We start from the raw sequence: 12,825 nt of genomic DNA, 5'->3' as shown, positions 1-12,825 counted from the left end.
GGAGTTCTGTGTAATCTACCCCTGTAGATAAGGGTGATTCTCTTCAAGCTATCATCTTAACTAAGACTTTAAGGTCAAACTTTACAAAGCCTACTGTTATAAACCCTCCATTCCAAGAACCTAGATAAAACGATGCATGAACACCTTACGGTGAATTCTTCATATCAAGGGTTTATCTTTTTTTGTGTGATAGCATCATTGCAAATTCTGCAGGTTGGAATGAGGGATACTACAGTTATGCTGCAGGTTTTCCCTTGACCAAAGTATCTACATTTTAAATAGTGTTTTCCCTGCAAAATGTTTGAGGTGAGGTGGTGGAAACAGCCACCTCTGTCATCTTTGTAGCAGGGGTGTAATCTTTTTTGGGGGGATTTAATATTTTATTGAAAAACAAAGAGCAGAGTCATCATCCAATATTCATTCCATACAATACAGAATCAGACATAATGGGAAATACATAAAGAATAATACATCAAGGATCATTACATCGTCTAGGTCCAGCCTTATCCATAGCCATATCCACAGTGGGGGAAGTACAGATCTCACCTCTATATACATTCCAATGTCCCCACTTTTTGGCCCATTTCTTGGGGCATGCCCTGATCTTAAATACAGATTTTTCAGCCAGCATGCATCTATCCATTTCAGCCACCCATTCCACCAGTAGAGGCCTCTGGGGGGGCACCCCATTGCATTGCCACTGCACGTTTCACCAGTAGAAAACCCAAGGCTACCCACTGGAGCTCCACCTCCGTGAGGTCTGTGGCACCCCATATGTTAAGGATCCCTTCTTTAGGGGAAAGAGGGATGGATTTCCCTATTGCCTCTGTCATTTTGCGGGGCGCCCTGTCCCAGAGCTGTTGAATTATAGGGCATTCCCACAGAACATGATAAAAGGAGCCAGTGAGGTCGCAGCCACGGAGACACATATTGTCCGGGCGCCTACCTATTCTGGCAAGGAGAGGAGCGGACATATAGGCTGTGTGTAGGACTTTCAGTTGAATCAACCTGCAAACGGTGATTGATCACCGTTTCCCTGGGGGAAATCAGTGCCGATCTCCATTCGTCATCTTCCAGCTGTCCCACGTCACCCTGCCACTTGTCTCGTAGGGACTGGAAGGAGTCGGACATATTGTTGCATAATTTACGGTATGTGCAAGATAGCGCCTTTGTCTGGAGAGGTTCCGAAAGTAACCTATCCTCAAGAGGTGAGGCCTCTGGAAGGGAGGAAAGGTCGGACACGTTCGTGAGGACAGCATGCATAATTTGGAGGTATCTGAAGGCCTCGCTCTGGGCAAGAGCGTGTCGCTGCTGGAGGTCAGTAAAAGTCAGTAGTTTCCCCTTGTGGATCAAGTTACCTAAAGTGGAGATGCCGATCATGTCCCATTTATCAAACCCTTTATGATGGCAAAGGGAGCCCAGCTTCTGCGAGGCCCAGAGCGGGGTAGCCTTAGTAAATACGTCAGACCAACTCAGGCTCTTGGTAGCCCGGTGCCAGATAGCTATTGTTTGTGACATGGGCCCTACGTAGCGACTCCGGGGGAATTTACCATACAATGCACCCAGGTAACCTTCTCGTCCTGTCTGGTAGTGTTCTAAGGGAAAAGCCGGGTTTGCAAGTGACCCATGAATCCAAGAGTTGGTGGCCACCAGTTGGGAGGCCCAATAATAGAGGCGCATATTTGGCAGGGCAATGCCCCCCTCGTACCATCCCTGAGTAAGTTTATGAAGGGCAATTTGAGGCGCCTTACCATCCCATAAGAGGAGCCGTAGGTCTCCTTCCAGCGCACGGAAATAGGAATCAGCAATTGGGAATGGGCAATTTTGAAGGACATATAAAAAGCGCAGGAGTGCTAACATTTTAAAAAGGGCCGCTCTGCCTGGGAGGGGTAAAGTTAGTGCACACCAGTGAGATACGTCACTATGAAGTCTCTGCAATGGGCCTTTCAGGTTACGTTCGTAGAAGAGTTTGGGATCCGGAGTAGCAAAGATGCCAAGATACTTGAACCCGTCCTTGGCTATGGCAATTGAAAACCCCCTCGGAAGAGCGGGTGGAGGGCCATGCAGACAATACAAAACCGATTTGGACCAATTGATTGAAAAACCAGAATATTTACCAAAAGTAGTGAGGACATGCAATAAACTATTAATGGAGGATCTGGGTGAAGAAACATAAACAAGGATATCATCCGCATATAAGGAGATTTTGTCAATCGTGTCGTCATTCCATCGAAGCCCCTTGATGGAGGCATCAGACCGGATCCAGTGGGCTAAGGGTTCTAAGATAAGTGCAAACAAAAGGGGGGAGTGGGGACAGCCCTGCCTGGTCCCTCTATGCAGCTGAAATTGTCTGGAGGTGTGGGCGTTGACTCGCACCTGGCCCAACAAATCAGTGTAAAGCAATTGGACCCACTGAATGAAAATTGGGCCAAAACCAAAGCGTCTCTAGACCTCAAAAAGGTAGGACCACTCTATGGAATCGAATGCTAGGGTGGCATCAAGGGACAGGATTGCGGCATCCTGTTGTAGGTAGGGCTGCCTACCAAGAACATTGTGTAGTCTGCGGAAGTTTAGGGCCATATTTCGGCATGGAAGGAATCCCGATTGGTCATCATGAACTAGGGAGGGGAGGACTGTAGGGAGTCTGGTAGCCAGGAGTTTGGCCAGAACCTTGACCTCAGCGTTTATAAGAGAAATCGGCCTATAGGAGCCGCAGTCAGTGGGTGATTTGTTAGGTTTGTGGATTACAGCTATTGAGGCCAATCGTTGATCTAGTGGCAGACAGCCTCGATCAAGGCTTTCCTCAAACATAGCCTTCAAATGAGGAATTACCTCCTGGGCCATCCCCTTAAGGAATTCAATGGGGACGCCATTAGGTCCCATAGCCTTGCCCGAATTTATAGCAAACAGAGCGTTCCCAATCTCCTCAACTGTGAGATCTGCGTCCTACTCGTCCCTATCCGAGTCAGGAAGAGTGGGTAAATGCATTTCCTACAGTAGGAGTCGGGATTCGTCTGCCGAGTAATATACCCTAGAGGAGTAGATCTGTTCTAAGTGGTCTGCAAAGGCCTCAGCTATATCCTGCGGGTCAATGACATGTGAGGCATCGGGACGGATCAGCAGCGGAACCCATCTGGAACCCTGTTTGCATCGCTCTAGCCAAGCAAGCATTTTACCTGCCCTATCCCCCAGTTCATAGACTCGGTGGCGAGTTTGCAACAGTTTAGCTTGAGGCTTTTCCAAAGCCTATGTCTTGTATTCATGTTGTTTAAGTCTGAGACGGGCAGCCGCCTCATCGGATGGTTTAGCATTGAGGTCTGACTCCAGGTGGAGCAAATTGGCTTCGGTCTGAAGCAATAGCTCGTTTTGTTTGTGTTGATATCCAGACTTAGGAGCCAGCGCCCTACCCTTGATAACGGCTTTATATGCTTCCCAGATTGTGACAGCAGATTAGACCGAACCGAGGTTTTCAGCAAAATAATATTCGGTATCTTCAAGCAGGCTGTCTTTAATTTCAGGAATTTTCAGGAGCCACGGATTGATTACTATGGGTCCCCTGGTTACCTGCCGGTGGTAGGTAAGCTCGACAGTGAGTGGAGAATGGTCTGAGATACCCCAAGGAAGTCCCTTTGGGTTGCGAAAGAAACCAACAACGGGTGTGGGATAGAAAAAATAATCAATGCGGAACATACTATTGTGTACATTGGAATAGTGGGTGAAGTAAGAGGTGTCCGGGTGAAACGTCCACCATAGGTCCTCTAGACCTATTGCCTGAGTAAAGTCCAGAAGGTCCGAACCCTGCCTATGGGAGTTGCGCTGGGGATGCCTATCTATCGTATCGTCCATTGTCATGTTAAAGTCACCACCAATAACTAGAGTACCCTGGGGGAGATCCAACAGAAGTCGTTCTAGGGCCATCAGCGCGTCTTTGCCCAGCGCTGGTGGGATGTAGGCCGAGACAACGTTCAGGTGACGCCCTACCAGGGTGGCCTCGACCACAGCACAGCGAACAAGGGGGTCAGCCCATGTCTTCGTACAGGTAAGTGGAAGGTTTTTCTTGACAAGAATGCCAGTGCCTTTGGAGCCAGAAGTGAAACCTGTGTGAACCAATAGGTTGTAACCCCCTCAATGGAGTGCCCGGCAGGTGTTGCCCATCAGGTGTGTCTCTTGAAGCAGCACCAAGTCAGGAGCATGACGCTTGAGATACAGTAGCATCACTCCTCTCTTTATTTTGCTCCCAAGTCCATTAACGTTCCACGTCATGAGGGTGAGCGCCCTAGTTTGGGATTGTACATCAAGGATCATTACATCGTCTAGGTCCAGCCTTATCCATAGCCATATCCACAGTGGGGGAAGTACAGATCTCACCTCTATATACATTCCAATGTCCCCACTTTTTGGCCCATTTCTTGGGGCATGCCCTGATCTTAAATACAGATTTTTCAGCCAGCATGCATCTATCCATTTCAGCCACCCATTCCACCAGTAGAGGCCTCTGGGGGGCACCCCATTGCATTGCCACTGCACGTTTCACCAGTAGAAAACCCAAGGCTACCCACTGGAGCTCCACCTCCGTGAGGTCTGTGGCACCCCATATGTTAAGGATCCCTTCTTTAGGGGAAAGAGGGATGGATTTCCCTATTGCCTCTGTCATTTTGCGGGGCGCCCTGTCCCAGAGCTGTTGAATTATAGGGCATTCCCACAGAACATGATAAAAGGAGCCAGTGAGGTCGCAGCCACGGAGACACATATTGTCCGGGCGCCTACCTATTCTGGCAAGGAGAGGAGCGGACATATAGGCTGTGTGTAGGACTTTCAGTTGAATCAACCTGCAAACGGTGATTGATCACCGTTTCCCTGGGGGGAAATCAGTGCTGATCTCCATTCGTCATCTTCCAGCTGTCCCACGTCACCCTGCCACTTGTCTCGTAGGGACTGGAAGGAGTCGGACATATTGTTGCATAATTTACGGTATGTGCAAGATAGCGCCTTTGTCTGGAGAGGTTCCGAAAGTAACCTATCCTCAAGAGGTGAGGCCTCTGGAAGGGAGGAAAGGTCGGACACGTTCGTGAGGACAGCATGCATAATTTGGAGGTATCTGAAGGCCTCGCTCTGGGCAAGAGCGTGTCGCTGCTGGAGGTCAGTAAAAGTCAGTAGTTTCCCCTTGTGGATCAAGTTACCTAAAGTGGAGATGCCGATCATGTCCCATTTATCAAACCCTTTATGATGGCAAAGGGAGCCCAGCTTCTGCGAGGCCCAGAGCGGGGTAGCCTTAGTAAATACGTCAGACCAACTCAGGCTCTTGGTAGCCCGGTGCCAGATAGCTATTGTTTGTGACATGGGCCCTACGTAGCGACTCCGGGGGAATTTACCATACAATGCACCCAGGTAACCTTCTCGTCCTGTCTGGTAGTGTTCTAAGGGAAAAGCCGGGTTTGCAAGTGACCCATGAATCCAAGAGATGGTGGCCACCAGTTGGGAGGCCCAATAATAGAGGCGCATATTTGGCAGGGCAATGCCCCCCTCGTACCATCCCTGAGTAAGTTTATGAAGGGCAATTTGAGGCGCCTTACCATCCCAAAGACGGCTGGAGGGCTCACCCGGAGGAGCCACACACAACTTTAAGGCCATCAGTGAGTGAGAGTGTAGTCCGGGGGCAACCCAGATGGGAACAAGGACAAATAATCTTTAGATTCAAGGTGGCACTAAAGGCCGGACGGTAATGTCCATCATGCCCAAAATCGAGGAGGACTCTGCGATTAACTAAAGAGGATAGGAGACAATATTGGAGATAGGACTCGAAACAACTGTAAAATCTGCTCCCAAAAACAAACATAAGCCAATAAAACCACAACAAAAACTTCCATCCACCCTTCCCCCCTCCGCCCCACCCTGCTTCCCTGCCCACGGACTTGAAACTATCCACACCCCAACTAGGCAGAGTGCCTGTCGCCCTCCCAACCATACACGGGGTGACAAATAAACCACCGCGCCATTCGCCAATATTGAAAACAAAAGACGTACATTACAATAATCAGAAAAAACATACCAGTCCAGGTGTTCATGATACCATCAAACATAGGCCCATTAAACTCACTGCAGAGGCCCCGCCGCAGTCCGAGAGGGCAGGTGCAATGGTCCAATATTGGGGGAAGGCCCCCAAATAATTAGAATTGGAGATGCGGCGGGAGTGTCAATTAGCAAAGAGACAGTGGAGACTGTTTAGAAGTAGCAATGCATGCCGCTGTGGGAGTCACTGTCCGCTGTCTCGGTCCACCTCTGTATCCGGCCCCTGATGCGTAGGTGAGTGGATCAGGTGCGCCCCCAATCCTGAGGCACCACGGTCGCGTGTGGCGTTTCCAGCAGGATGCCATCCCTCCATCCACTCCCTCGCCTCCTCCGGGGAGAGAAAAAAACAAGTCTTACCCTCCGCCTCGACCCGCAACTTGGCCGGAAACAGCATGGAGTACTCTATGCTTTTATCACGCATCCCCTTCTTTACTTCTATGAAACTTTGACGACGTGCTTGCACTTTAGTCGGGAAATCCGGGAAGAATGTAATGGCGGCCTTGTCAATTCGGAGCGGAGTACTTGTCCGGGCAGCCTGGAGTATCACGTCCCTGTCCCGGAAATTAAAAACCCTGGCAAGGATCGGACGCGGGGGGCACGGGTTTCGGCCTACCTCCTGGGACCCGATGGGCCCTCTCAATGGAGAATAAGCTGGAGAGTTGTTTTGGCCGGAGATGCTTCACCACGAGGTCCTCCACAAAGAGGTCGGCAGGAGGCTCATCCTTGCGTTCCGAAACACCTAGGATACAGACATTGTTTCGTCAAGCCCTCCCTTCGTAATCATCCAGGAGTTCACTCATCTGGTGTTGTTGTTTCTGGAGGTGGGCCACCTGTTGCTGGAGGGTAGAGGTGTCCTGAATGAGGGCCGCCGTTTTAACCTCCACGTCCTTGACCTTGCAGTAAATTTTGCGAAGGTCTACTCGTAGCAGGGTGACCTCGATATTAACAGAGACTATTCGGGTCTCAATAGAGGTACGTACCCCCACTATGGCTTCCATCACATCCTCAAGTGTCAGAGTTTTGGCTGCAGGTGAGGGCGGCTCGGTCCTCGTGTCTCCTTCAGACGTTCTGTCTTTAGCATCTCCTTTGGCAGTCCAGGAGAATTTTGTCGATCTGTTTCCCCTGTTGGATGCCATGAGGGGGGAAGGCAGACCGGAGCGCTACAAGAACAGGTAGAGTCAGCAGCTCTCAGGTGCGGGAGTAGGTGGGCCCCATGGGGCAGCGCCAGTGTCACCAAGCGAGCGCACTCGGGCCCCGATAAAGGAGTGAGGGGAGGGGAAGGAGGGCCAGGTACCATATGTCCAGCAGTTGTCAACCTTCCCAGTCGGACACGGCCAGGTAGGTGGGATCAGAGCACACCACAACCACAACGTTAACTCCCCGACAGGATCTTCGTTTCTGGCCTAGGCAATAAGTATCCAGGCTAATGGAACGGGTATCTGAAGACCAAAGGACACCAAGGGCAGGCTTGGGGATCTCAGGCCAATGATCCGGAGCAAAGTCACACAGGCGAGTGCTACGATATGTTTATGCCATGAGGGGTAGTCATTTGAGAGTGGAGGCGGACACAGGCAGGTGCGGGTTTCAGATCCAAACCAGCGGGAACAGACCACTCCGCCACACCCAAGGTAGTCACCCGAGGGGAAGGACGCCTCGACCAGGCCGGCAAAGATGGATTGAGCCTCCCCGCACCCACACCTTCGCTGTCGGGCGTGAGTGAGGGGCTTATCGGGGCCCGGATGGAGAAGTAGCACAAGCCAAGGTCAGTTTCTAGGAAGGCGGGGGCTATCAGGCCACGAAGAGGAAAATATTAGTCACTGACGGGGAGCCGGCACAGGGAATGGCCAGGCGCTGTGGTCGCCATCCAGCGACGAGATGTATGGCTCAAACGAGGTCCCCCGAGGATGGAGCTGTATGGGCCGCAAGTGCATCAAGGCTCTTTGTTAGGCCCCCAGGGCACAGGTCAGTACCCCCAACCACCGCACGGATGGCCAGCAAAGTGTGGAGCAGATGGGGGGGGGAGCGGGGTGTGGTCCACAGTTATGAGTGGAGGTCTGAGAGACGACCCCCGCAGGGAGGCGTCGTCAGGTGTGGCCAATTCGCGATTCAGGCCCCGGAGCCAGGGGCCTTGCGTAGGTGCGTCCCGACCCGGGGGTTACCTCCAGCAGCGCTCCGTTTCTCCCCACCGGGGCAGGACAGGCCGGGCGCTTCTCTGTAGGGGAGCAGGTGGATCCGCCCCAATGCTCCGACAGCTCTGCTACAGCTCAACGGCCCCAGCCAGCAACACAAACGGCTGTGAAGTCCTCAGGCCGCCACCGTTCAGAAGACAACTCCGGAGCCAGCCGCTATCTCTTCCGCGGGTATGCCGCAGCTAGCGGAGAGATTTCACCGACTTCAATCTCTCCCAGGCTGTAAAAAAAACCAGGGTAAGCACACCTGGACTGGTGTAGCTGGGATCCCCCATCTTTATAGGGGGTCTCGAAATGCAAAGGCGGATGAATGAGCGGATTTATGTGGCGAAGGGCGGAGAGCCGCTCTAGCAAGCGACCATTCCTCTCAGCAGTTAGCCACACCCCGCAGGGGTGTAATCTTAATTCAGATGCAAACTCTACATGAAGCCCAACTTAAGGTAGCACAGGTCTAAGAATCAGAGGGCAATTATGTTGTGACATAAAGTGAGCCACTGGCACGGAGTACTGTACAGCAGTGTCATATCTGCTTTTATATTAGTCCACCATCACTAGAAGAACAGTATTGTACAGGCACCCTCTGTGACATAATTAAGGGGAAAAGCTATAATTTGATACAGAAGCAAGACAGAAATGTAGCAATACTTCCTTACCATTGTTTCAGCATTAAACCAGTGAGGCATGGAGAATCCATCTTCAAACTTTGGAGCTCTTGGACTATGTGCTTTCCAGTTGTGTGTTTTTTTTCTCCCAGTCCCTTTATCACCAGTTCACTTTCATTAGTACTTTGACATTTTTGCCCTTTTGCTAAATGATCTGCTTGCGTATCATTTTTACATGACCGAAACTAAGGTACATTTGTGGGTCTTCAGTCCATCTAGGTTGTCTGACTCAATAGTCAAATGCCGTGATAAGCCTTCCAAGCAGGTTAGTGGTTGAATGTGGTCAAGGATGTTATATGTGCTATTATTTACCTCTTACAATGATCTTTGCTAAGTTCTCGCTATATGCTTCTTCAGGAATCTCCACATAATCAAACCTGATATCTTTTTAAGTAGTGTTGTTTCACCTGTAGTAAACGCAAGATACATTTTGGTGTTAGGTGCAAGAATAAACAATGAATATGGCTCTGAATCAAGTGAATTGACTAATCCACGCCCAGGTAAAAAACACAAGTAGTGTTTTTATTCTGTTTAAAGGACATAAAGTTAATTGTTGTGTGTCTAGTTAATTTTAAAGCACTCTCAATGTTCTTAATAGACACATACAAATACATATTGTTTCCTGGTACTGTCTCAGACCCTCAAACATCAAAAGAAGTCATTCGTTTTCATTCAGAACTAATGTTAAAACCATGGCATTTCAGCCAATCTATATGAGTGAACGAATGAACAAAGCAAACACAATTGATGGTGGACGGAGCGCTGTACATTTTCAGATACTCACCCCCAGTCACAGATCTGGGAGGAATCCATTATCTTTCTTTAGCTCACTTCACCACCCAAGTTCGGACCCAACTATATGCAAATCAGTCTTGACTCTGTGCCTCATGGGAACAGTCCAGCCTGAACTGAAGGCTGGAACGGAAACCAGCATCCTGGGATCGGTATCTGGGTAACACTCCTCAACAGCCATGCTAACTTGAATCTAGTGGCACAGTGAGCAAGGGACCCACGTCTGGGCATACCCTGCCAACTTAGGGGAAACAAAGCAAACACAAGGAGATGATGGATGGAGCGCTGAAACTTTTTGGACACTCACCCCGGGTCACAGATCTGGGTTGAATTCAACATCTTTCTTAAGTAACTATATGCAAAAATAATATGCTTGACTGCATGCTGCAGAAACAATATTTGTGAGATGTGCAGGGCGAAGACATGAGTGACAAGGGTGATTTCCATTTTGGACAAGACAGTATTTATTCCTAAATTGAGGCTTTGTTGACAAGGATCAGAGTTTTTTTTTTAAAGCAACAATACTGTATCTGTGGAGTCGAGTGTGAAAATACATTCTACATCAGGGGTCTCCCAACCTTTTCTGTAAAAGGAGCTACTCCTTTTCAGTGAAAAGCATGCTGAACTACTGATTATATTAGTATTCTAATGGTGACCACGTTAGGCAAAATAACATTCACGTTAGGCAAAATAACATTCACGTTAGGCAAAATAACATTAGGAGCCAGGACATGCAATATTACCAGCAGTGATCAACTTAGTGCATCAAGCAGGGTTGCACCAGGTTTTTCCAATCATGAATGCCCTTACATGGTAATGAACAACATTCATAGCTGAAATGCACCAGGTAAGAAGGTAATAATATTAGCAACATTGCATGATTTTCCACAAAAATATCAACTTTAAATATATTTTGAAAGTCTATTGTTTTCCAAACAGCAGCTTTTGCAATAGGAAAACACACAATTTATATCTTGAATACACACTTTTTAATTTTGGGAAACATATATTATTTAAATCAAACAAAAGCTTCTTATTTAGTGGGCTGGGATGCACACAGGAGAGCTACTTCTAGGAAGCTGAAGAGTCTACTAGTAGCTCCAGAGCTGCTCACTGGAGAAGGCTGTTCTACATGTGATTAATGATACACAAGCATATAAATACATAAATCTCTAGCATCCCCCTATGATTATTTTAGAACCACTAAAACACACAATTAATCTTATTGAACCAATCAGCTATTGTAACACAGTCTGCATCACTTTCTGCTTCTTTCAAGTTCTTTCTTCCATCAATTTTAGCTGGTTATAAACACCATCTATGGCATCCTCCATCTCAAATTCTTCTCTCTTGCACTTTCCTTCACCTTTATACCCACATTTCAAAAGCAAAGAATTTAAGCAAGAGAAACAGAATAATTACACAAATCATAAACATTATTACAGGGTTAAAAATTAGTCTTACCAAATCCCCTCCAAGACTATCAGTCCATTCACCAACCTTATCTCACTAACCCAGGAACCTTCTGTTTCCCAAAAGCCATTCTCTTTTAAAGCTTGGACCTCACAAAATATGTTAGTAATATAACTCACATATGCATTAATACCTCTATTATCAGGTATGAAGGGGCAGCATTATTTTATCTTCAGTAACTTTCAAACATGGCCCTCTTTCGCAAGAAGGATATTTAGTGCTCAGCGGTTTTGCTTAATCTTTGCCACATTGAGATTACCTCAGAATTTTTCTGGATTAAAGCACCATCTGTTTTCGAAGCAAGCCGATCCACAAGTGTAGACAAACATCTAATTTTCACGTCATTCACAGCCACACTTGTAGATGGAATATGAAATACTAGCTCCTAATATATTTAATTATATCTGTTTAAATCAACAGCATCATTCACTCCACTCATGTGATAGACTCTAGGAAACCTCAAAGTAAATCAACATGAACCAACCCAATTACATGGCAAATTGAAATAGGCAATCTTACTGCACATAATTAATTACGCTCAGAACTGGTTCCTCATCAATTTGAAAATCACTGTTTATAACAACTTTTTTCATGTTCACTTTCTCCAACATATTTCATTGACCTAACTACTGTAGGGTCACAATGTACCATAGACACATTTGGCAATCTCAATTCTTCTTGAGCTTTAATCTGATCTCCTATCTTACTTTCATCATTTCAGGCTCTCACAAGCTAAAATCTTTTCTTAATATATTCTCTAACAAACTCACACTCTTCATTATTGTGTTAATGTCTAATTCATTTTCTACTTAATTTGTGCAACTGTAGTTAGAAAGTTACCACATTTTAGACCATTATTAAGATTCTCAAAGAGATTGGTAGATCTTACAGTGAGATGTGGAAGTCCGACAAATAAGGAGATAAAAATTCATGTTTGTTACAAATACTAATAAACACATAACAGGATACATCATAGATATCGGTAGTTGTAAGTAGGTAGAAATTTCAACTGCAGAAACGGGAAGAGAAGTGCAACAATGTTTGATCTTCTTAATCTTTACTTATTCACTCAACATTGTAGTAAACATATTATTAAAAAATTCACTTGCAAAGCGTTCCCTATATGCCAATCAATCAATCAGTTCTTGTTGAGCGCATCTATTCACCCCTGTGGGTATCCAGGTGCTGCGGTTTTGCTGGTGCCAGTCGAAAAGCCAGGTTGTGAGTCCCTTTCTGATATCCGTGAAAGAGGGTGATGTTTGTAGGTGGAATGGAAGTTCGTTCCAGGAGCGCATTGCCGTAGTCCAGCTGGGTGGTGATAAGTGACAGTTTTTCTGGTATGGATGGAGATCCATCTGAAGATCTTTTGCAGCATGCAGAGGTTGTGGATGCAGGCATAGGAGACTACTTTGACCTAGTGCTTCCTGGTGAGTTAGATGTCGAGGATGATGCCGAGGTTGCAGGTGTGGTCAGTCGGGGTAGGAGTGGGTCACAGTTCGGGGGCCACGAGTTGTCATCCAAAGGGGAGGGGTTTTTCCTGAAGATCAGCACTTCTGTCTTACCATGCTGAACTTCAGTCAGTTGGACCTCATCCAGTCAGTGATGCTCGTCATGGCGTTGCGGAAGTTGTTCTGGTGATG

At 47.4% G+C, this 12,825-nt stretch overlaps 1 protein-coding gene across 1 annotated transcript in view; it reads left to right on the top strand.

Annotated features, from left to right (window-relative positions):
- Positions 1-12,825, top strand: part of GPR158 (G protein-coupled receptor 158) — a 1,459,961-nt gene that overhangs the window by 1,142,499 nt on the left and 304,637 nt on the right. The window lies entirely within an intron of this gene.

The sequence above is a fragment of the Lissotriton vulgaris genome, chromosome 10 (assembly GCF_964263255.1).
Source record: "Lissotriton vulgaris chromosome 10, aLisVul1.2, whole genome shotgun sequence".
NCBI classification, from domain to species: Eukaryota; Metazoa; Chordata; class Amphibia; order Caudata; family Salamandridae; genus Lissotriton; species Lissotriton vulgaris.
This window is presented reverse-complemented; position numbering and strand designations above follow the sequence as displayed.